At 41.1% G+C, this 26891-nt stretch overlaps 2 pseudogenes; both read right to left on the bottom strand.

Annotated features, from left to right (window-relative positions):
• Nucleotides 1–7031: 7031 nt before the first annotated feature.
• Nucleotides 7032–26891, bottom strand: part of LOC116529945 — a 38016-nt pseudogene continuing 18156 nt past the window's right edge.
• LOC116529953 lies at nucleotides 7582–10777 on the bottom strand (annotated as a pseudogene).

Raw genomic sequence — 26891 nt, 5'->3', positions numbered from 1 at the left:
CCAGCTGAGCTGCCCGGATGCAACACCTTGGGGTGGCGGCGGGAGTGGCGGACCAGGAAACATGGCGGCCGCTCGAATGCTGCGCAGCAGAGGCCGTTAGGTCATAGAGGGCCTGGGAAGGCGGCCTGAGGACGCAGACAGGCTCGGCCGCCTCTTTAGGCCACGGAGTTATGCAGATCCGGGTCCCCAGTGACCGCTCTGTCCCCATTGGGCGAGACCTACCTAGTCCTGACAACTGACAAAGGCCTTAACAGGCCTGGGAGGTCAGTGAAGTTCCGAACAGCGACGGGTGGAACGGTTAGCGACCATCCGGCGGTTAGTCTTCCTTCTACCAGACCTTGCTGCTGGAAGACAAACAGTAGAATGACAGGCCACGTTTGGCCCGGTGGAAATGCCCACCACCCTGTGGGAAGGTTTACTGGCCGTTTATGGAAGCCCTGTGTATATAATATGAAAAAGCTGCTCTCAACTGCACCCCAACCTTTTAATAGAAAACATTTGTCACATCTAGTCCTTCTAGATGTAGAGGTTGCCGACGTATGATAGAGTTAGAAAAACACACATCTTGCAAATTCTCACTTGTTTAAAAGAAATGATAGAACATACATGCCTTCTGAAGATGACTTTTGGAAATGTTGTTAGATGGCCTCTGCAGGCGATACGTCCACGTTTGTTCAGTGGGTTAGATGACATGGAGCTGGAAGACCTGAGGAGGAGGAGAAGGTTCTATGCTAGACTGGTCATATTTAGAAGACATTTTCATATTCTAGCCATTGTTTTGTGTGCATTTTATTCTTCACTACTGTATATATAGTTGACAATGCTAAACTTTTTTGAAACATCTGTTTTTAGATGTTCCGAAGTGCCTGATGTTAAAATTAGAGGTAATAAAATCACACTTTGTAAATATCTTTTTGTTACAATTTGTAGGAAATGTTTTTTGGGGGGAATGGCCAAATCACCTGTTGAGTAATACTCACTGTGTGTGCAGCGGTTCAGGGGAGCAGGGAGGGGGGGGTGCAGACAGTTCTATGCCACCCTGCTTACAGCAAGGCAAGATGAATTATTATCTCTGTGCATTTTGTTTTACTTACCTGTGCATATAGTGCACATAAAGGACAAATGAGTCCTAACTTTAACAACATCTAGTCTTTCTAGATGTTAAGGAGGTTGCCAGTATACAACAGAAGTAGAGTTAGTAACCTAATGTTTTACACATTTTGTTTTACAAGTCTAGGAAAGACTGCCTTCTGAAAATTTGAGCATTCTTGCCCACTGGGTTGATGGATATGGGAAGGGTTCTAGGCCAGAATGTTCACATTTGGAAGACTCTTTCAAATGATAACTGTTGTTACATGTCTGCAGTTTATTCGAGACTGCTGTGTACATAGTGGACAAATTAACTCCTTACTTGAAACATCTAGTTTATCTAGGTGCTTAGAATGCCCGATGTATGTTAAATGTAGAGGTAGTAAAATACCACTTTGTAATTATCTTTTTACTAAAATTCATAGGAAATACTTTTGGAAATTGAATTGTGAAGCCACCTTTGTGAGCAGTATAGTTATGTCTATACTTGTTCAATGGTTTAGAGGAGGTGGGAGGGAACAAACTGCAAACGTATTCTAGTGTGTTCACACTTGGACATTTCAGACACTATTTTTCTGTAGGTTTTGTGAATTTTCTTTTGCTCTGTATATAGTGTACACAATGGACAATGAGTCCTAATTTTTCAACATCTAGTCTCTAGAGGTTAAAGAGTTTGCCAGTGCATGACAAAGTATTTAGTAAAATCAGCATTTTTTTACCCTTTGTGATAAAATTCATAGGAAAACTTGTCTTCGGTAAATGACTTTTGCATTGGAATTTGTTCAATCATCTCTAAGCATTACACCTGCCTGTACTTGTCCACTGGATTGAAGGCAGAGAAGAAAGAGAGGAGGGACTGCTTCACCGCCAAAATGGTCACATTTAGGAGATACCTCAGATGATAACCATTGTTACGAGTGTGAAATTTTAGTTAACACTGCTGTGTAGGTGGTGGACAAGTTATATGAAATATCTAGTCTTTCTAGATATGTGGAAGTGCTTGGTGTATTTAAAATTAATAGTAGAATAACACTTTTTATAAATAGCTTTTAAAAAGTGATGGGAAATGCTGTTGGGAAGTCGAATTGTGGAACCACCTGGCAGGTGGGAGGGAAGAAGTGGCAAAAGGTGTTTTGCCATTGTTTATTAGAAAATTTCAGCTTAATCCATTGCCTATATGTTACATGCATTTCATTTAACTTTGCTATACTGTATATATTATGTATATACTAGACAAATGAGTCCCAATTTTATATCTAGTTTCTAGACATTAAAGAGGTTGCCAATGTATGACAGAAGTAGAGTTAGTAAACTAACACATCCTGTACACTTTGTTAAAATTCATAGAAAGGCTGTCTTCTGAGAAAGACTTTCGGAAGTGAAGTAACATCAGCTGTAAGTGACACAAGTGCCTGTATCCACCAGGTTGGTGGTGGTGAAGAGCTGGAAGGAATGAAGTGTTCTAGACCAGAATGTTCCTATTTAGAAGACACTTTCAGGTATAACCATTGTTACATGCGTGTAGTTTATTCAACACTACTGTGTATATACTGGAGAAACTTAAGCCCTAATTTGAAACATCTAGTCTTTCTAGATGTTTAGAAGTGCACAAAGTATGTTAAAAGTAGAGGTAGTAAATAACAAACACATTTTGTAGCTGTCTCTTTGATATATCATCTTTTGGAAATTGATCAATTCTCTGAGTAGCACATTATGATATCTCTGCAGGTTCAGGGAGAAGGAAGAGCGTAAAGGGCTTTCCACCAGTGTGTTTATGATAAGACACATTGATCATTGTCCCTTATGTCTGCATTTGCATTAACTGTGCTGTGTATATAGTGTATATAAGCGGACATAAGAGTCCTAATTTACAAGTAGTCCATGTTAAAGAGGTTGCCAGTGTATGACAGAAGTAGAGTTTGTAAATTCAATACATTGAGTATACCTTGTGTTAAAAATCATAGGGAAGACTTCTTAAAAACAGAAGTGAAATTGTTAAAATACCCCCTAAGTTGTCCATTGGGTTGGTAGAGGGTGGAAAGGGAAGTAGGTTCTAGACCAGAATGTTCCTATTTAGAAAACACTCAAGTTACAGTCTGTGTTATGTATACATTTATTCAATGCTACTGTGTATATAATGGAAAACTTAAGTCCAGTCAGAAATATCTAGCCTTTCTAGGTGTTTAAAAGTGCACAACATAGGTTAAAAGTATAGGGCTAAAGTAACACTCCTCTAAGCATTTGTTTTCATTACTTCCTTAGGAGTGGTTGGTTGCATTTGGGAATGGAATTGTTAAAATCTGATGCTTAGGAGCCTATGCTATTTATTGGGTGGTGATGGGTGGAGGAGGAGGAGCTATGCAGGGAGAAGGGTTATGTGGCCCTGAGATTAGTTCAGCTGGTCTAACCATTGTTCTCTACGTGCATTTTAGTTAATATTATGTATTAAAGGATAAACAAGTCAATGCTCAGAGTATGTTAAAAATAAATATAGTAATCAGTCCCTTTATGAATGTCCTTTTGTTAGTTTTTAAGAAGGCCTGTCTTCTGGGAGTGACCTTTATTATTAGTCCACCTCTTGGAGCCAGACATCCTATACTTAGTCACTAAGGATGGTGGAAGAGGGAGAAGACAGGGTGACGGGAAGGTCTCTTTGCTAGTAACTCCATATCTAGAAGATGGTTTTAGATGATAACCACAGGACTATATAAGTGTTTTTAGTAAAGTGCCTGTGTTTATTGTGGACAAAGTTCATTATTTTTCAACATCTAAGCTTTATGAATGTCTGGGGTGACAACATAGAGCTAGTGAATTAGCCAATTTGTAAATGCCTTTGTTGTAATTGATAGAAAAGATGCATCTTGGACATGGAATTGTAAACCACCTCTGAGCAGTGTTATGTCAGGACTTGTTCATTAGTTGGCAGCAGAGGGGCAGAAGGAACCATAAAGGGAGAGATGTATGCAGATGTGTCCATATTTACATTTTGATGATAGCCATTAATGAATGCATCTCTTGTGGCTGTACTACAGGACTATATTAAATAATTCAGTGGAGATATACCTTGCTAATGTTTTAATGGTATAGATCCGCTACTGAGCTCTCTTAGAAGCATTATACTTAGTGTATTCTGTTGCTTTATGCTTCATTTTAAATTGAGCATTAAAGGAATGCAGTATTTAAATTGGAACTCTGCCAATGCTTTTATCTAGAGGCATGTTGCCATTTTTGTCTTCTATGAAATTTTTATCCCAAGAAAGACGGGATTACATTTTTTTTTTAACAGACTGAGTTGGTGTAGTGTATTTTTGGTTATCAAAATGCTCATATAGCTTTGGGATTTTGAATTGGTAAATATTCATAGTGTGTGAAAAATCATGATACATACTATACAATCTCAGTCCCATAAAATTGGATATTCTGCCTACAGACGCACAGGACCTAGAAGAATGTGTCAAACTGTAAACTGCTTGTGATTGTGACTTTGTTCTTTGCTTCTTGAGTTTTTCAGTTTTCTCTAATGTACTTAACTTTTTAAAAGTAAAAGTTATTTTAAAAACATGTATTATGCCCTCGTTGCTTGTAGAAAAGTTAGTATACTCCAAAAAAAAAAAAAAAAGAATGCCCATAATTGGTGCCATGCCATTTACTAAAGGAGTCCTTTTTTAGTAAAAATATACAATCTTTTTAAGAAGCCAAATCTAGGATTACTTTTGTGACCCTAAGTACAACCAATCTATATCTTAACTTCCAATTAATATACCATCAGCATTCTCCATAGTGGTGCACATCTACCTACTACAAGATGTCACAGAATTTTTTTTTTTACATAGTAAATTCACACATCACAACACTCAAAAATGTCTATATCCTAAGTAAAAACTCTCCCTCCTTGTCTCCTACCACGCAGTTTCCTCCTATTCATCCCCCTTCCTCCACAAGTTAGCCACTACTATTAATTTTGTGTATGTTCTTCTTTAAACCACAGTGGACAGCCCACTGTTACGAGCCACCGTCCCTGGCTTTCCCTTGCAGACAGTTGCATGCTACAGACACTGTTCCAAAATCCTATTTTCTTTGATACTAAAGCTACATCACTTGTTTGAGACGAAGTCTCACTCTGTCACTTAGGCTGGAGTACAGTAGTGTGATCTCAGCTGAATGCAACCTCCCCTTCCTGCCTCAGCCTCCCTAGTAGTTGGAATTCCAGGCACATACCACCACATCCAGCTAATATCTGTACTTTTAGTAGAGATGAGGTTTCACCATGTTAGTCAGGCTGGTCTCGAACTCCTGACCTCAAGTGATCCACCCACCTCGGCCTCCTAAAGTGCTGGGATTGCAGGCATGAGCCACCATGCCCAGCTACATCACTTGTTTTTGGTTAATGTATACTGGCATATCTTTATCAATCTCTCTCCTTTATAAAAACTTACAATCTTTTGGCATCTTCATATTTTAAATATGATGGACTAAAACGGCTGGATTTTGTTTTATTAATTCAATCAGTCTAATTTCAGTCCATTTATATTTGTTGTGATTGATTTATGTGGACTGCTTCTATGACCTTTAGAGTTTCTATCACCTTAAGAACTTCTATTTCTCTGTGTGTTTTTTTTCCTTTGTTTTTGAGATGGTGCTTCTCTCTTGTCACCCAAGCTGGAGTGCAGTGGTGCGATCACAGCTCACTGCAAACTCCATCTTCCAGGTTCAAGCAATTCTCATGCCTCAGCCTCCCGAGTAGCTGAAATTACAGGTGCCTACCACCATGCCCAGCTAAGTTTTGTAATTTTTTTTTTTTTTGAGACAGAGTCTCGCTCTGTTGCCCAGGCTGAAGTGCAGTGCCATGATTTTGGCTCACTGCAACCTCCACCTCCCGGATTCAAGCAATTCTCCTACCGCAGCCTCCTGAGTAGCTGGGAATACAGGTGCATGCCACCACACATGGCTAATTTTTGTATTTTTATTAGAGATAGGGTTTCACCATGTTGGCCAGGCTGGTCTCAAACTCCTGACCTCAAGTGATCCGCCCACCTCTGCCTCCCAAAGTGCTGAGATTACAGGCATGAGCCACCATGCCGCCTGACCTTTGTATTTTTAACAGAGATGGGGTTTCACCATGTGGGCCAGGCTGGTCTCGAACTCCTGGCCTCAAGTGATCCACCTGCCTCAGCCTCCCAAAGTGCTGGCATTACAGGTGTGAGCCACCGCACCCAGCCTTTCTCTCACTTTCTAATATATTTCCTCCTGGTCCCACTAATACATATTTTACACCTCATTCTGATCTCTCTCTCCACCACCCCACCTATTTCTGCCGTATCATCCACCCTCATGTGTCTCTGTATAACATTCTGACTTACGTTTTTGGAGATAATTTTCTAATCAATTAATTCCCTCTTCTGATGTCTAATCCATCTACTGAGTTTCTTATTTCAGAAATTACATTGTGCATTTATTTTATTTTATATTAAGACAGAGTCTCATTGTCACCCAGGCTGGAGTACAGTGGCACAAACATGCCTCAGTGCAGCCTCAGCACAGCCTCAGCCTCCTGAGTAGCTACAACTATAGGCACATGCCCCATACCCAGCTAATTTTTTTGGGAAGAGGGGGGCTGTAATTTTTTGTAGAAATGAGTTCTCACCGTGTTCCCCAAGCTGGTTTTGAACTCCTGGGTTCAAGCCATCCTCCAGCCTCAGCCTCCCCAAGTGCTGAGATTACAGGTGTGAACCACCATACCCAGCTATATACTTTTATTTCTGTAAGTTCTGTTTCATCCATTTTCTTTTCAGGTCTTCTCATCATTCCTGATGGCCTTACTGCTTGCTCAATTTTATGATTCCATCTTTCTTATATTACATGTAACTATTTTCTCACATTTCTAATATCTGAACTCAGTGTTCTGTATCTGATATCTGATATCTGAACTCTGTGTTCTGTACCTAAAACCTATAGTCTTTGGGACACATATCTATTACTGATTATTTCTGACAATTCTCAAAGATGTTGGATGGACTACTTGAATGCTATGATTTGACTGAATTCATAGTTGCCTACTTTTAATCTCTGGGAATCCTGCAGGCTTAAGTTACAGATGCTTTCCTACAAAAAGTGTCTGTGTCTGCTTCTGATGAGAGCTGTGGATACAACTACATCTGCAGGGCTGTACTGGGAGACTTCTTGCTCTCAGGCCCCTCTGTTCCCTTCCCCAAGACAGCCAGAGTCCTACCTGCTCATGGGGCCACTTCAGCCTCTCCTCTGGGGTCCTGGTCTTGGGCTTGAAGCCTCTCTGGGAGTCTCCACAGTGCTTTGCCTCAGGAGGGAGGTTCAGTGACTTGGGCCTCGTCTCGTACCTGCTGGGGCCTTGCTGGGCAGGCAGGCCTCCACAGAGTTCCAGGCCCCAGCTCAGGCCCATATTCAGGCTCATCTTGATCTCAGCCACAATCTGGTTGATGTCCTCCTCCTGGTCCTCCAGGTCCCCATCCCCACACCTCAGGTGTTCCCATTGGCCTCCATGGGGTAGCAGTCCTGGTAGCCTTCTTTGCTGGGACAGTAGTGGCCATCTTCTTCCTGGTCACGGGCCTCCAGGACTGAGGGCTCATCCTCCGGGATGGGCAGGTGGCCATCTGGGTAGTTCTGGCTTCCCTCAGCCCTGTGGCTGTGAGGGTGCAGGCCCGCCGAGTCCGCCCACTCCTCCACTGCCTCCTGGCACTCGTCGGTGTCCATGGGGTGTGTGCCATGGGCCAGGTACTCCTCCCCATTGCAGTCCATGCCCTCCAGGTAGCTGTCATCCTCGGGGCAGTAGCGGATATAGGTGATGCCCTCCTCCTTCTCGGGCAGGCCCTTGTTGTAGTCCTCCTCCTAGGAGCTGTTGTTCACGTAGTCGGAGCTGGAGTCCCCATCGGGGCTGTGGTTGTGGAACTCCTGCTCCTCGGGCATGGGGATCTCTGGCCACAGGGCAGACAGCTCCAGGCCCTCAGGCACCTAGCCCTCCTAGGGCAGCTCCAAGTCCTCACTCCTGGCCGTGGGAGACAGGGCCCAGCCTCGCCCTGTGGTCCAACATGCCGCTCCCTGTGCTCCCATACTTCTGATGGGCCATGGCGGGCACTCACGCAGCCATCATCACCCAGGGGCAGCCGCTGTAGGAGGAACATTGGGAAGGACAGAGTCAAAACCTCACAAAGCCTGGCCACACACAGGGCCACTCACACCCATGGCACCTCCCACCACATTCTCCCACAGCAACGTGAAAAACAATAGCTGAAGATTTTCATTGCAGCAATCTTTTAAAAAGCTGGAAACGACCTAAGTACTGGTAAATAAAAGAACAGTTAAATAAATGATGGCAGAGTTTGCACGCTGTAAGAGTCGATGGCGTTTTTAAAGAGACTGGGCAACACACATTACAGTGAGGGATCTTAAAGGCCTGTTTTGGAGGGAAAACAGCAAGTGAGCTACAGTCAGTGCACGGGTGTAGATCCCAGTTCCAGCTCCGTCAAAATGGCTAGAGAATACACACATACTGGCCAGCCCATACACGGACCCAAAGGCATGCAGAAAGGGGGAGCCCCCCAAAGGCTTGTCAGCCATGTCCTCTATGGAGACAAGGGGAAAGAGGTGGGAGCAGAGGGGCCACACACATCTTACTTTATTAAAGATGTATGGAGTGGTTGAGTTTTTTACCAAAACGCACTGATTATTCACCAGCATTATAATCAAACCCACCCACACGCCTTTGAGTGTCTCTCTTCTAGCTGGGGAAATGTCAGAACTAAGACAAAACGTCCCGTGGGAAAGGGCAGACACCAAGGGAAGGAGGCAGGACTTCCTGACCAGCTGCTGCTCTGGGCATCAGGAAGGTAGCAAACAGGCCAGTTTCCTCCAGGAAAGCGGCCACTAGGCAGATGGGCCAGCCTCCTACATGAATAGGACATGAGCATGCCAAAGGACACAGCCAGAGACACCCAAAACACAGGAGGTGGTGCTGACCCAAGGGAGAGCGGGACCAGGGGATGTGCCAGCCAGGACAGTCAGGGGCACATGGATGAGCAGTATTAATTTGGGAAAAACTAAATCAGTTTCATTTGAGTAGTTTGAATGCAAAACAAGTAGTTTGCATGCAAATGTGTGGCAGGGGTGTGTGCTGTGTGCATGAGATACAGTGTGTCTGGTGTGGTGGGTAGGTAGTGTGTGCTGTGTATGTGTACATGGTGGCGGGGCATCCTGGAGGGTGCAGTGAGTGTGTGGAATCTACTATCTATGGTGTGTGGTATGTGGTGTGTGTGATGTGAATGTGATGTGTGGAGCGTGATGTAGCGTGGAAGGGTTGAGCGTGTACGCATGTTTTATGTACATGGTATAGTGTTTGTGATGTGTGTGTGGTGTGTGTGGTATGTATGAGGTGTGTATGGTGTACGTAAGTATAATACTGTGTGGTGTGTGTGGTATCTGTGTAGTGTGAATAAGTTGTCTGAGTGAAATGCGGTGTGTTGTATAGGTGATGTAACATGTATGTGGAGTGTGGTGTCATGTGTATGTGGTATTTATGAAGTGTGTGTGGGGGGGCAATGTATGCGATGTGTGGTGTATATGAAATGCATATGATGTGTGTATGTATGGTATTGTGTGATGAGTGTGGTATGTGTGTTGTGTGTATATTAGGTGTGTGTGGTGTATATGTGGTATACATATGTGTGGTATGTGTGAAGAGTGCATGGTGTATATGAAGTATGTGTGGTATTTGTGAGGTGGACATAATATGTGTGTGGTATATATGGGGTGTGTGTGGTATGTGCAGTGTATAAAGGTTGAATGTGTGGGGTGTATGAGGTGGGCATGGTGTATATGTGGTGTGCGGTGTGTGGGGGGGGGTATGATGTGTGTGGTGTGTATGGGTTAAGTGTGTGGTGTGTGTGAGGTGGGCATGGTATATATGTGGGGGGGTGAGGTGGGTATGATATGTGTGTGCTGTGTGTGTGGTGTCTATGGGATAAGTGGTGTGTGTGACATAGGCATGGTATATATGTGGTGTGAGGTATGTATGTGTGTTGCATGTGACGTGTATGGGGTATGTGTGTTAGGTGGGAATGATTTATGTGTGGTGTATATGGGTTAAATGTGTGGGGTGTGTGAGGAGGGCATGGTTTAAATGTGGTGTGTGAGGTGGGTATGATATGTGTGTTGTGCATAGGGTATGTGTGTGGTATGGGTGAGGTGGGTATGGTATGTGCCTGGTGTGTCAGTTGGGTATAATATGTGCCTAGTGTGTTTGAGGTGGGTATGGTATGTGTGTAGTGTGTGTGTGGTGTATATGGATTCAATGTGTGGGGTGTGTGAGGTGGGCGTGACATCCATGTAGCGTATGGTGTGTGAGGTGGGTATGATATGTGTGTTGTGTATGGTGTGTATGGGGTATGTGTGTGGTGTGTGTGAGGTGGGCATGGTGTATGTGTGGTATGTGGTGTATATGGACTAAGTGTGCATGGTGTGAGGTGGGCGTGGAATATATGTAGTGTGTGGTGTGTGAGGTGGGTAGATGTGTTTGTTGTGTGTGGTGTGTATGGGGTATATGTGATGTGTGTGAGATGGGCATGGTATGTGTGGGGTGCGTGTACATATGCACACACATGCATACCTGTGCACCACAGATGACAGGCAGGCCGGCAGCCTGGGGCATGACCAGCTCAGCCAAGGCAGGGCTCAGGACGGGAGTGGCCAGGCCCCTGGCAGCTCAGGATCCTGGATGCACTAAGAGACTAGGAGGAGGAGAGAACAAGCTGTGTCACCATCTCCACCCAAGTTCATCACCAACATAAACTTATAATCCACGCTGAAACTATTCCATTTCTGATTAGAACCAGAAACACTTCAGATGGGCTCAGCACAGCCAAGGAGGGACTGTCCTATAAGGCCACAGTGTAGAGGTAGGTGAACGAATCATGGAGGCAGCTACCTTTCGTTTTTACAAATGTGAAACATTTCTGAATGGCTTAAGCAATACATATTTAATGTAAAAGCTCAACTGAGATGAAGAGAGAAAATGAATACATGCTCAGCTCCAGAGACATGCAGATGAGATTGGGGGACAGAGGGAAGTGCATTAATTCCTTCCATGACCCCTGAACAGCAGCAGTGGGTCTGAGCATCTTATCTCCACCAAGTAGGCCAGCAGGCAAGCCGGCTGCCACCTGATCCTGTGCAAACCACAGGCACCGTCCCCAAAAGCAGGCAAACGACTATCTCATTTGTTCAGGGATAGTAAAATGGTCAGTGGTGGTAGCCACGGTTGCTTCCCAACAAGACCTAACTGCTGTCATCTTTCCCTGGGACCCAGCCTCCCTGAACAGAGTAGAAAGGCGGCCAGCAGAACCCAAACTGTTCTGCCCACAGGCTCCTCCCTACAGACCACACCTCAGTGCAACAGTTTCCAAATCCAAGATGCAGAATCCATGAACAGAAAACCTTCTGCTCCACAAGGCACTTACAGGAAGTCAACATTAAAAACACAACTTCTTATGGCTTTTTTTCTAATATAAGCAGTATTTCTTACTGCAACTACCAGAAGATGTCTACCATTTATAACCATAAATACTGTTTCCCATAAAATAATCATAAAATATAAATCATTCAGTGACCCATCTTTATGGAAAAGGATGAGGCTGTATGAAATTGAGGTATTGCCCCAAAAATCAAATTGATGGGCCCTGAAACTCTAAATATTTGAATTTTTAAATAACTTCATATCAAGCCCATTTAATAAAAACTAAGCACACTACTAGAAGTGATACGAAAATAAAATTTCAAACTGACATAGCTGTATGGCAAGTGGATCATCTGAGGTCAGGAGTTCGAAAGCAGCCCGGCTAACATGCTGAAACCCCATTTCTAGTAAAAATACAAAAAAAATTAGCCAGGCATGGTGGCACATGCCTTTAATCCTAGCTATTCAGGAAGCTGAGGCAGGAAAATCGCTTGAACCCAGGAGGCGGAGGTTGCAGTGAGCTGAGATCACGTCATTGCACTCCAGCTTGGGCAACAAGAGCGAAACTCCGTCTCAAGAAAAAAAAAAGAGAGAGAAATTGCTTCATTGCTTTTTAGAATTTCCAAAGATGATGTTAAACCCAGCCATGGTTCTGATGTCTAGGAAAGCAACTGCTGTGGTACAAAAGGACGAGGGTTAAAAGAGATCGGCAGGAGCTCTCTTCCCCAACTAACCCAGGCAGTGTGAGCGGAGGCTCTCAGCACAGCCCAGGGTTCCTGGGATTGAAAATTCCATCAACCCCTCCATGGGTGGGAAGTGCTGAGATCTTCATTCCTATGACACAAGACCTTGAAGGTTGCTGAAAAATACTAGTCCCATCTGACTGGGGCAGCATTTTCATTTATTGTACACCATTAAGGTTGGTTTTGTTTTTTGTTTGTTTGTTTGTTTGTTTTGAGACAGAGTCTTGCTCTGTCCCCCAGGCTGGAGAGCAGTGGGGCAATCTCTGCCTCCTAGGTTCAATCAATTCTTCTCCTCAGCCTCCCAAGCAGCTGGGATTACAAGTCCGTGCCACCACGCCTGGCTAATTTTTTTTTTTTTAAGTAAATATGGGGTTTCACCATGTTGGCCAGGCTGGTCTTGAATTCCTGACCTCAAGTGATCCACCTGCCTCGGCCTCCCAAAGTGCTGGGATTACAGGCATGGGCCACCACACTCTCTCTCTCCCTCTCGCTACACACACACACACACACACACACACGCACACGCACACGCGCACACACACACACACACACACACAAAATTGGCTGGTTGGTCCACTGCGTGCCTGTAGTCCTGGCTACTCAGGAGGCTAAGAAGGGAGGATCACTGGAGGCCAGGAATTTGAGGCTGCAATGAGCTATAATTGAGCCACTGCACTCCTGCCTGGGCAACAAAGTGAGACTCTGTCTCAAAAGAAAAAAAAATATTAAAAGCATAAGCTCAAAAGAAAAATGATGATAGATTTGATTTCACTAAAGTATTTCAACTTCTATTCAAACAATCATACCACAAACAAAGTTTAAAAAGAAACCGTAGATCAGGAGCAGGTATTTGCAATTCATATAATAAACAAAGGATATATATGTAGAATATTTAAGGAATTCTTATAAACTAATATTTTTAAAAGTCAGTCAACCAAAAAAAATGGGCAAACAATATGAACACACAATTCATAGAAAAGGAAACTTGGTCAGGCACAGCGGTTCATGCCTGTGATCCCTGCACTTTGGTAGGCCAACACTGCCTCTGTGTTTCACCACACTCGGCCACCATTAGATTTTGGCAGGAATCCTTGTGCTAGATGTCATTATCCCAACAATCACTGAGCACTTCTCATTTCCTGCCCCTTCACGTTGTACTTGAAAAAGTTGTAAAGGTAGATCTCAGTTATGGTCTTGGATTAAGCAAAGACTGCCTAAATAGAACACAAAAAGGAATTGTTTAAAGGGAGAAAAGGATATATAAATTACATTAAAATTAAGAATTTCAGCTTATGATATATAGATCCCATTAAGAGAGTGAACATAAAATCTACAGATTGGAAGAAATTATTTATAATATATCATTTCTGACATCGATATCTAGAATATAAAGAGAAATACTATATTACAAATAAGATAAGAGAGGCAATTCAATTTAAAAATATTCAAACAAATTGAACTGAGTTCAAAACTACGTTGGTCAATCTACACATAAAAAACGGTGCTATGCTCCATTTGTTGTCAATGTGTTGTATATTAAAACCACTGTACATATTCACCAGAATGGCTGTAATGAAAAGCAAAAAAAAAAAAAAATACGAAATGCTGGCAGGGATTTAGAGCAACTGGGACTCTCATACACTGGTAGTGGGAAAATAATTTGCACAATCGTTTTGGAAAATAATTTGGGATAATTATCTAAAATGAACAAATGAAATGTAGAATCCAGCAATTTTATCTTTAGTTGTATATCCAACATAAATGTATATCTACATTCAATAAAATATATATGAGAATGCTCATAGCAGCACTATTTATAACTGTCCAAAACTTGAAACTACCCAAATATCCATTAACAACTGAATAAATGGGTAAATACATTGTGATATATTTACAAAATAAACTGCTATACGTAGCTATAAGAATTAAGAAACTATAATTGCTTACTCACAATAATGACTCACAAACTTTATATTAATCAAAGGAAGCCAAATAAAAAAAGTATATTCTATACAATGCAAATTTATTTTAAGGGTAGTTACTGGGCTGCTCTTAATTTTTATAGAGCTATACATTTATGATAATATAGTCTTCTGCATGTTTATTACACATAAATTACAAAGTTTAGTAAACAGGTAAAGTAACCCTGAGGAAATCTCAATGGTCATTACTACTTAGAAGGTGGTGGCACTTTAGGTTTTGTTTTTGGGTTTTTCTTGAGATGTAATCTAGCACTGCCACCCGAGCTGCAAACTCAGTGTCCCAGGTTCAAGCAATTATCCTGCCTCCCCCTCCCAAGTAGCTGGGATACAGGCACCTGCCATCACACCCCGCTAGTTTTTTCTATTTTTAGTAGAGACGGAGTTTCACTATGTTGACCAGGCTGATCTTGAACTCCTGATCTTGTGATCCGCCTGCCTCAGCCTCCCAAAGTGCTGGGATGACAGGCGTGAGCCACCGCACCCGGCCCTATGTATTTTCAATATAATCTTCAACCCTCCCTTTCCTGCTCTTCTCCTCTTATTTTCTCTCTGCTTCCTCTCTTTCAGTGAAAAATGACCTGTTTCTCAACTTTAATTTATGCAAACAATTCGCTGGAAGTTAATTAAACAAAAGTCACATTTCAAGGAGAGTGGCTTCAGGGATAAATGTAAGGTTTTTCTTCTAAAAGACTTTTTAGATTAACCAGATAGAGGCACACAGAGTTCCCATCAAGAGACTCTGTTTTGCTTAAGGTATTACTAGACATAAAGAGACAAACCAAAATTGGCTTGGTTTGAGGATGTTCAGAGCAGCCAATTTGATTTTGCTATAAAAACAACAGTTATTTTTTCTGAAAGTCATGCTGTTTAGCATAAAATATAGCTAATGCATGAATTTGGCTTTGGGAAAAGGTGAAATTTCTACATAACAAGCAAATGTAAAAAAAAAAATGTGACGTCAGAAAACAAACCTAAATTATTAATTTACTACAATTAATGACTGAGACAGCTGGTAACAGTTCTCTGTGATAAATGGCCCACATTCTAGGGAAATACAGGAGACATATAGTCCTGCTTTCAGACTGTTTTACATATTCTATGAAAATTATAATGCAAAATTTCTTTAGTTAATAGACAGTAAACAGCTCTGCATTTTTTCTTATAATTAGCTCTTCTCAGAAAGCGGTGGGGACATAGCGAAGTGTGGGCGCCACCTCGTGGTAACCTAGGTAAATACAAGCGTGGATCCAGAAGCAGGGGTTCTGTCTCTTATGGACCGTCCTAACAGCACCTCTGTAAGAGACAAGAAGTCTCGTTCCATCCTGGAGACATGAGTGTCTGTGTCCACCACTTCATCTTGGGGGTGAGTGTGTGTATGTGTGTTTCTGTCTGTCTTCATTGGACTATTTTTTTCTCCTAACTTTTAGAAGCACGTGTTTTGTGCTTGGAACAGATCTAGTCTCATTATTTTTGGTATGATTTCTATGCAGAAAATTCTTAAATCCAAATATTAACCTTCCCTGTGGACAGTTGTCTCAGGCATAAGTCTCCTTTTGCCTGAATCTCTCAATGTCAAATTCCACACTCCAAAGTCAAATTTCATCTTCAACACAAACCTGCTTTCTCAGCTTCAATATCCTCCTACGTGAGCATGTAGGTGGCATGCACACAGGGCACTGCTTTCTTTTATTTTTCCTTCCAATAGGTCCCATCTTACTCCAGAACTTGTCTCTTTTATTACATTGGTATATTAATTGATTTTCTTTGTCCTTGTAACATGTCCCATCTACAATCCCACCCACTAAACAGTTATTTTTTCTAAAATACTCATCTATATATTCTTGCTAACTTTTGATGATTATTTAGCCCCTTTTCAATACTTTCTCTGTGTCAGACACTGTGCTCATTGTTTTAGGTTGATTGACTCTAAGCTTCACAACTCAGCAAAAAAGAACATGCTTAATTTGAAGGGAAAATATGAGTTCAGAAAAGTAGAGCCAGCTGGACATCCACATGAGAAATGCATCACAGAGCCAAGGTAAAGGCCCAGGGTGAGCATATTAACAATCTTGGTTTCTGTTTGACAGCACCAGGGTAACTTCTCCTCCACAAGACAAATTCACACTTTGTTAACTCTGCGTCCAAGGAGTTCTAGGACATAGCTCCTACCTTCCCTCCAAGCCTGAACTTGCACCATTTCAGTGGAAACCATTTGCTTCTCTCTCTCTAATCTGTTCACCGTTTCTTGATCTACTACATGCACTCTCATCTCTGTTCCTTTTCATATATTGTGCTTTACCCGGAATCACACTAACGATGTATCACATGTGTTGTCTTAGACTCCTGCCAGGACCTCAGTGGTGGAGAAGAGAGGACATTTAGACTAAAAGGGCTGAGGAATACAGACCAAGGTGAGGTAGAGTGGATTAAAATTGGGTTCTGATTTGCATGTCAACTGACGCAGGTTTCCAGGAGGATTCTAGATCAATGTCCACACACAGGGAGGTACCCCTTGTTGTCTAGGACAAGGTAAAAGGCAGGCATCTTCAAACAGTAATATCATGGCTTCTGATGGCCTGGTTGGCTCAGTGTAGAATCCAAGGTTTTAGAAGGCAAAGCCACAGCCCTAGGGAGCCATAAATGTCTACACAGGCTGAAGAGCCCTGAGGTGTGCAAGACTGAGTGGATAAGTTGACACGGATTTTGGAATCTGAAGTGAGGGTGGTGGGAAGGAGAAAGGAGGACATTTGTTACAATAAGTGGAGTGTACACCCTCCACTCCACTTCTTCCCAGGATCCAGGAACCTGGCAGAGGACAAGTAGAATTCTAAACCCCCATCCCTAGCTGACCTGACCCTGCATATGTATTATATTAGCCACTGTTATTTGGTTCACTGAGTCACCTAGTGCCTGTGAATGAGATCTAGGTAAAGCAGCTTCTAATACCATCTTTCCCTCCAGTCCATGTCTCTTATAATCTTTCAAACCCAAATGAACACAAAATGCCAGCATGGTATGCTTTCTAACATGACATCTCAGAGACTTTTCTGCCAGCTTTACATAGCTAATGCATGATCAGTGTAGACTGGGTTTTTAGTACTTACACATGGCCCCCACTGCAGACATTTATATTCCAACTTACATTGTACGTTAACTTTATTCATCTCTATGACTTGAGATTCAAAACATAAGTAGGATGCCAGCCGTGCCTTAGAGATCTCACAGACAGATGTAGAGGTCAGACTCAGAAATACATAATAATAAAATAAGGTGGTGTGAGCTATGGTGGATCAGTGCCCAGGCTGTTATGGGCGACCAAAGAAAATACTTTTGTTTGTAGTGGGGTGGAAATTGTTGCTTCAGAAAAATTTTCCAAATGTTCAAGAATAGAATTACCCAGTCAAATAGAATCCTCACATTTACTTTCCAGAAGGTTTACAGAAAATGTTAACATTTGTTACCATGGTAGATGCTTCTAGCATTTGACTTTCCTCTCCTTTTGGGGCACACAGATGATCAAAAATTCCAGCCCCTTTGCACTTGGCCAGGGACACATAACTAGTTCTAACCATGGACGGTGATCTGAAGGACCACTTCTAGACTGAGGCAGTAAAAGCCCTCACAACTTTTAGTCTCTTTACTTCTCTTGTAGAATATATATGGAAATGGGAGATTATGAACTCACAAAGCAAAGAAGCCTGCTTAGCTGAGTGACCATGTGGCGGACAAAAGACTTGAAGATGACCTTGAGCTACACTAATATTGCATGAGCAAGAATCATTCCTGTGTTAATCCACTGAGATTTATTGTTGAGTGCTACCATGGCATAAATTTGCTCTGTCCTGACTAATCTGGGTATTATCCTTAGTAATGTGTAGTTCTCTTAGCTTATATCTTTGTTATTCGTATTCATGTGGTACAGAATAAAGAACATATCCATACACTTTTATCAAAGGAGCATCTAAGGAGCAAAATCAGTGTGTTCACTCTGGCCTCCTTCTGAATGAATGACCAGCAGGAAGGTGACACATGATGATTAGCAGGAGCAGTGATCGTTCTCGAAGAGGGAGACCTTAATAAGCAAAGGGCAAGCAGGCACACAGTTGTTTTTATGCAGTAAATCCAAAAGGCAGTGGCAGATAATGGAGGAGCTCAGAGATAAGGGATCACAGGAAAGATGCCACCTCTGATATCTGAAAGGTAGCATCAATGCCATGTAATTGCAATTAATTTCCTTAGAATTTCCACCCAATATGTCCCATCAAATTATCTGGAAATGGGCAGGTGAAGTGGCACATGCCTGCAGTCTCAGGTACTCAGGAGACTGAGGCAGGAGGGTCATTTAAGCTTAGGAATTAGAGGGTGTAGTGAGCTATGACCACACCTCTGAATAGCCACTGTTATCCAGACTGGGCAACATAGTGAGACTCTGACTTTAAAAGAAAAAAATAGGCTGGGCGCAATGGCTCACGCTTGTAATCCCAGCACTTTGGGAGGTCGAGGCGGGTGGATCACGAGGTCAAGAGATCGAGACCATCCTGGTCAACAGGGTGAAACCCCGTCTCTACTAAAACTACAAAAAATTAGCTGGGCATGGTGGCACGTGCCTGTAGTCCCAGCTACTCAGGAGGCTGAGGCAGGAGAATTGCTTGAACCCAGGAGGCGGAGGTTGCGGTGAGCCGAGATTGCGCCATTGCACTCCAGCCTGGGTAACAAGAGTGAAAACTCCGTCTCAAAAAAAAAAAAAAAAGAAAAGAAAAAAATAGTAATTCTCTGAAAATGATAAAAACAAAAATACTGTCAGCAGGTGAAATCAACACAAACCAAGTATATTGGCATGCCTACAATCCTGCCCATCTCCCCAGTTTACCAACTGTTTAAACAGCAGAAAGTCTTTCTTCAAATAAAACATTACACAGAACCAACATTCTGTGTTTGTACAAACGAAAGCGGAGCTGCTCTGGTTGAAGTAGAGGAAGGAGAGCCAGACCTCTGCTTGCTACACTTCCTGTTGCCCTCACTCCTCATATGATCTCTCCAGGCTCTGGAAGAGTCAGTATCACTGCAAACCATGGCACGCTTTATCAAACACTCAGGCCGGGCCTGGTAGCTCACACCTGTAATCCAAGCACTTTGGAGGCCAAGGCGGGCGGATCACCTGAGGTCAGGAGTTCAAGACCAGCCTGACCAACATGGTGAAACCCCATCTTAAAAATAAATAAATAAATAAAATTGAAAATAAATAAATAAATAAAAATATCAAACACTCACCATGTAGCTTTCCACCTTTACCATATGCCGTATGTGCTACTAAAGGATTGTCATTCCACATTGAAGTTCCTGTAACTGGTTTTTCAGAGTTCCCGGGTTTGTTTCTTATGTGCTTATGAACAGGCATAGTTTTGCTGTTGTGCAGCCTTTGTGATAGATCAAATTTGACTGAAGTGATGCTATGTGATTTCCAGGGCTAGGTGTACACCTTCCTTGTTGCCTTGAGAAGCGTGCTGTTGGAACCTAACCACCATGCTATCAGGAGGTCCTGGCCACACGGAGGGGTCTTATATAGGAGCTTTGGCTGCCAATGCCATGTTCTGCCAACAGCCAATATCAACTTTACATCTGTGGTAAGGAAGCTTCAAGATGACCAGCTACAGCCAGCATTCAACGGCAAACACACCTTCAACAAGAACCACCCAGCTGAGCCCAATCAACTTTTCAGAACCATGAGATATATTACTAAAATGATAGATATTGTTTGGATGAGACTTTTATGCAGCAGTAACTTCCAGACATTAAAAACATTTACTGAGAATCTGCAATGAGCAAGGCAGTTTTAGGTATCAGAGATTCGGCAGTGAATAAAGAAAATCTCACAAAGGTAGCATTCCAGTACAGCAAATATACAAACTGCCACTTACTCTCTTCCATTGCTGTTAGTCTTCTGTTTGTTCTTTAACTTAAGGTTAGAAGTTTACATCTGGAATAGATGTAGATTTTGGAATCCTCCTAGAATTTCTTAGTTGTAAGTTCTCTTGGCTAGAAGAGGTAATAACAAAGAATCTGGTTTTTCAAAAAATAACACTTCATTCAAATATGATTGACATGTAAAAAGTTGTACATATTTAATATACACAACTCTGAGTTTGAAGTATACAGCTATGAAGCTATCACAACTATCAAAGGCACAGATGTATCTAACCCCTCTCAAAGTTTTCTCCCAGCTCTTTTGTGATTACTTGTATGTGTAATTATAGTGCATGTGTGTGACAACAACACTTAACACAAGTATACAATATAGTATTGATAACCATAGACCTTGTGCTGTACAGTAGATCTCCAGAACTTATTTACCTTGCATAACTGACACTCCATACCCCTTGACCATTGCCTCCCCGTGTCTTCTCCCCATAGGTCCTAGCAAACACCATTCCACTCTTGGCTTTGGTGAGTTTGGCTTTCTTTAAGTTTTACTGTTTTTAATTAACACATAATACTATTTATCTGGCACAGTGTAATGTTTTGATACATACATTGTGTAATAATCAAATCTAGGTAATTAGCATACCTGCCACCTTCAATACTTCTTATTTTTCTGAAAATGGGCGAGTGCAGTGGCAAGCACATTCAAAATTCTCTCACCTGGCTATTTTGAAGTATAAATGCATGATTGTTGAGTACAGTCAACCTACTGTGCAATAAAATTTTAGAGCTAGTTCCTCCTATCTCACTTTAACTCTACATTCATTGATCAATCTCTCCCTATCCATCTACCCACTACTCTCTCAGCCTCCGATAACCATTATTCTATTGTCTACTTCTGTGAAATCAACTCTTTTAGATTCCACACATGAGTGAGATTAGTGGCATTTGCCCCTCTGTTCTTAGCTTATTTCACTTGACAAAATGTACTCTAGGTTCATCCATGTTGCCACAAATGATAAGATTTTCTTCTTTTTATGATGGGATAGTATTCCACTGTGTATACATACCCCATTTTTAAAATCCATTCGTTCATTGATAGACACTTAAGTCAATTCCATGTCTTGGCTATTGTGAATAGTGCTGCAATAAACATAGGAGGGTAGCTATGTCTTCATCACACAGATTTTATTTCCTTTGAATATATACATGGTAGTGAGAATAGTGTTAACTATTTTTAGATTCCACATATAAGTGAGATCCTAAAGTGCCTTTCCGAGCTGGGCTTATTTCACTTAGCTTATGTCCTTTGGGTTCATTCATGTTGTTACAAATCACCAAATTTCCTTTTTTAAAAGCTGAATACTATCACATTGTATGAATACACTACAATTTCTTTTTCCATTTGTTCACGGGTAGACATTTAGGTTGTTTCCATATCTTAGCTGTTGTGAATAACGTGCAATGGACATGGCAGTACAGATCTCTATGAGGTGCTAGCTTCCTTTCTTTAGAAACATACCCCAAAATGGGATGCTGGATCATATGGTAGTTCTATTTTTAATTTTTTTTTTTTTTTAGAAATCTCCATACTATTTTCCATAATGGTTGTACCAGTTTACACTATGAACTTTATTAAGGAATACCACACGATGTTATGAGATACATACATAAAAGTGATTATTACAGAGAAACAAATTAACATATCCATCATCTCAGAGAGTTACTCCTTTTTCTCCCTGTAGCAAGCACAGTTATAATCTACAAATTTAACAAATGTCCTGGCTATTATAAAGGAACATTTACTATAATCGCCACCTTCAAAACTCAATCTTTGCACTTGTTCATTGTCTGTATCTGCTGCTTTGCATCCTTTCACCTAATCTCTCCATTTCCTCCTCTACCCCTCTCCCAATAATCATTGTTTTATTCTCTGTCTCTGTATATTTCAACTGTTTAAATTTTTAGATTCCACATATAAATGAGGTCATGAAATGTTTTTCTTTCTGTGTCTGGCTTATTTTGCTTAGAACAATATCACCCAGATCATCCATGTTGTGGCAAATGGCAGAATCTCTCCCATTTTTAAGGCTGAATATATTCCATCATGTGTGTCTGTGTGTGTCTGTGTATCTGTGCATGTGCGTGCGTGTGTGTGTGTGTGTGTGTGTGTGTATTTGTGCCAGTTTTTTATCCATTAGTCCATTGACAGCCAGCCAGGTTGTTGACACAGCATGGATATTGTAAATAATGCCGCATTGAACATGGGAGTGAAGACATCTTTATGAGGTGGTGATTTCAGTACCATTGGGTATATGCCCAGAAGAGGAATTGCTGGATCATATTGTAATTGTATTTTTAATTTATTTAGGTACATATATACTGTTTTCCATAATGGCTGTATCAATCTACATTCCCATCAATAATTGATAGTTTATCGCTGGAAGAAAACCTGTTATAATAACATAAGGAATTCATTTGATTAAATAGAAAAAAATACAAGAAGTATAAGATACTGCATTTTGTAAAGATCAAATGTATTTGAATATATTTTGTTAAATCAACTGTGTCAGAAATTATTGGTCCAAACCATAAGGAAGAAAATGTGACTTGGTCAGCAATACAGATCTATCTTAACAAGATATTTTAAAATGTAGGCATGGAAAAGAGAAAAGTGGTTGTTTAGCTTTTATATTCTTTTCACTGAAAGAGTAGCAGTGGGGTGGAATTGGACAGTGATGGGGATACCATGGGGAAACTTGCTCATAAGCCATTAAGAATTCCAGTCTATCACTTTCTGCTCCTTTGTCATTTCACTGGTCTCTGAAACCCACTTTTCCTTCCCTGTCTTACCTCCATTATGTAAGAGGAAGGCCTGGCTGGGGAAAGCCAAAGCTGGTGATTTTCAGAACTTCACTGATGTGAAGTGAAATCATGTCCCTTGGAACAGAACAGAGGCCTCGGAAGTAATGTCACTCATCTACAACCATCTGATCTTTGATAAATCTGACAAAAACAAGCAATGGGGAAAGGATTCCCTATTTAATAAATGGCATTGGGAAAACTAGCTAGCCATGTGCAGAAAGCTGGAACTAAATCCCTTCCTTACACTTTATACAAAAATTAACTCCAGATGGATTAAAGATTTAAACATAAGACCTAACACCATAAAAACCCCAGAAGAAAACCTAGGCAATACCATTCAGGACATAACTAAAACACCAAAAGCAATGGCAACAAAAGCCAAAATAGACAAATGGGATCTAATTAAACTTAAGAGCTTCTGCACAGCCAAAGAAACAATCATTATAGTGAGCCAGCAACCAACAGAATGGGAAAAAGTATTTGCAATCTACCCATCCGACAAAGGACTAATATCCAGAATCTACAAAGAACCTAAACAAATTTACAAGAAAAAAAAATATATCAAAAAGTGGGTGAAGGATATGAATAGACGCTTTTCAAAAGAAGACATTTATGCAGCCAACAAACATGAAAAATGCTCATCATCACTGGTCATTAGAGAAATGGAAATCAAAACCACACTGAGATCTCATGTCAGTTAGAATGGCAATCATTAAAAAAATCTGGAGATAACAGATGCTGGAGAGGATGTGGAGAAATAGAAACACTTTTACACTGCTGGTGGGGGTGTAAATTAGTTCAAACATTGTGGAAGACAGTGCGGCGATTCCTCAAGGACCTAGAACTAGAAATACCATTTGACCCAGCAATCCCATTACTGGGTATATACCCAAAGGCTTATAAATTGGTGTGCTATAAAGACACATGCACACGTATGTTTATTGCAGCACTGTTTACAATAGCAAAGACCTAAATGCTCATCAATGATAGACTGGATAAAGAAAATGTGGCACATATACACTATGGAATACTATGCAGCCATAAAAAATGAGTTCATGTCCTTTGCAGGGACATGTATGAAGCTGGAAACCATCATTCTCAGCAAACTGACACAAGGATAGGAAACCAAACACTGCATATTCTCACTCATAAGTAGGCATTGAACAATGAGAACACATGGACACAACAGGGAGGGGAACATCACACTCCAGGGCCTGTTGGGGGGGTTAGGGGCAGCTAGGGGAGGGTTAGCAGGGGAATGGGGAGATTGGGGAGGGATAACATTAGAAGAAATACCTAATGTAGGTGATGGCGGGGAATGGATGCAGCAAACCACCATGGCATGTATATACCTATGTAAAAATCCTGCACAATCTGCACATGTACCCCAGAACTTAAACTATATGTATAAAAAAGATATGGGGCCTTTTTGAAAATGACTAAGTTACGAGAACTCTGCCCTCATGAATGTGATTAATGCCATTATAAAAAAGCTTCAGAGAAAAATATCATCAGCTTGCTCTATAAACTTGGTTACAGAAAAACATAAGATAATTTTGGCATTTATACCCTTAAAATTAATATACTCAAAATCATGTTTTGCTAAATATATTTACGTCAGGAATATTTTGTCTCAAAATACAAGTGAGTAAATCTAAATGATTTTTCTGAGAGTAATGTATTAGGAGCCTATATTTATCCAATACTGTGTGAGTACTATAATTTTAAGAGAGAAAAGCCTTAGAAGGTCAATATATTAGCTTTCTTTTCCTATGCTAAGCTTCAGTTTGATTATTTCTGAATTTGAAAAGGTACATTTAAATTTTTCTTTCTGAATATCATTATGACCATCTCAAAATATAATTAATTCCCATAGACTTAGAGAAAAAAGCTGGCAGTCCTCTATTTTATAAACACAGATATTCTCTTTGCTTACTAACAGAGGAATATAATATAAGAAACACAGATGCTGAAATAAGGAGATGGAACAATGCAGGAAATGAGATAAATGCCAATCAGAAAAGGAAACAACAAATGCCAGATGTAGTTCAATAAAATAGCCACTCAGGAGTGTTCACATGAGGCTACTCTGTTCTTCTGAACAATCAACTTCCACTAAAAACATATTCTGTTGGCACGTGTTGCTCTCAGTCATCTCTTGATCAATTTGTGCTTGGATTTTTAAGTGACTTGAATATGCTTTTAAGTTGTTCTGTGTTTGACTCTTAAATACATTCACATATTGAACAATTAGAATTCTCGGTGATAACATACTTTTAGTTGATCTGTGATTTTTTTGTTGTTGTTGTTTTTTGTTTTTTAAAAAAGATAAGAGTTTCACCATGATGGCCAGGCTGGTCTTGAACTCCTGACCTCAGGTGATCCACCCACCTTGGCCTCCCAAAGTGCTAGGATTATAGGCGTGAGCCACCATACCCGGCTGATCTGTGATGTTTTATATTAACTTACTTAACATATATCGTTAAAATATATTCTGAAAATGTTGTCAGACATTAATTTGGTGAGCTTTGAAATGGTAAAAGGAGTTTTACCATCACACAAATTCGTGGCCCATTTGCACACAAAAATTGTCAAACATGTGATATTAAACGAAAAAAATATGTATTTGTTGACCTAAGCAAACCGAGAGTCTTGCACATGTGAAGGATGTTGATATGTTTTGGCTCTGTGTCCCTACCCAAATCTCACTGTGTAGCTCCCATAACTCCCACGTGGTGTGGGAGGGACCCAGTGGAAGATAACTGAATCATGGGGGTGTGCCTTTCCCATGCTGCTTTTGTGATAGTGAGTGTCATGAGATCTGATGGTTTTTAAAAATGGGAGTTTCCCTACACAAACTGTCTTTGCCTGTTGCCATCCATGTAAGACGTGACTTGCTCCTCCTTGCATTCTACCCTGATTGTTAGGTCTCCTCAGCTACATGGAACTGTAAATCCATGAAACCTCTTTCTTTTGTTAAAAAAAAAAAAAAAAAAAGAGAGAGAAAGAGAAAATGAAAGAAAGAGAGAAAAACTTTAATATATAAATTCACAAACAGTATAGACAAACATGTTTGAAAAAGATATAGCATGCTCATCTTAAAAGAATGCTAGAGTGGCTCTGTTAATAAAGGAGCAGATTTCAGAGGAAAGAATATTACTATAGATTAAAAAAAAAGAAAATGATATAATTATCTCAATCGATGCAGAAAGGCATTTGGCAAAATTTAACATCAGTTCCTGCAAACAGTATTAGAAAACACCTTCCTGAATCTAATCAAGGGCATATACAAATAAAAGTGACAGTTAACAGCAGCTGACATTATTCTTAATAGCTGAAGAATAAATGCATTTCCCCTATGGTTAAAAAAAAAAAAAGGGATGCCTCTGTTCTATCCAGTAGTACTGGGGTTTCTAGCCAGTGCAATAAGGAAAGCAGAAGAAATAAAACACATGGAAATGGCAGGAAGAAGTAAAACTGTCTTTATTTGCAGATTATGTCATTGTTTACATAGAAAATCCCAAGGAATTTACAAACATGCTGCCTGGCTGAATGTTAAAGGCGTGCCCAACACATATTCAGAGGCCCTTGGCAAAAACCGGGAGACTCTTAGCAGGCCGGGCGCGGTGGCTCACGCCTGTAATCCCAACACTTTGGGAGGCCGAGGCGGGTGGATCACGAGGTCAAGAGATCGAGACCATCCTGGTCAACATGGTGAAACCCCGTCTCTACTAAAAATACAAAAAAGCAGCTGGGCATCGTGGCGCGTGCCTGTAATCCCACCTACTCAGGAGGCTGAGGCAGGAGAATTAC

The sequence above is a fragment of the Sapajus apella genome, unplaced genomic scaffold, assembly GCF_009761245.1.
Source record: "Sapajus apella isolate SASKATOON/1434 unplaced genomic scaffold, GSC_monkey_1.0 scaffold3, whole genome shotgun sequence".
Taxonomy (NCBI): Eukaryota; Metazoa; Chordata; class Mammalia; order Primates; family Cebidae; genus Sapajus; species Sapajus apella.
This window is presented reverse-complemented; position numbering and strand designations above follow the sequence as displayed.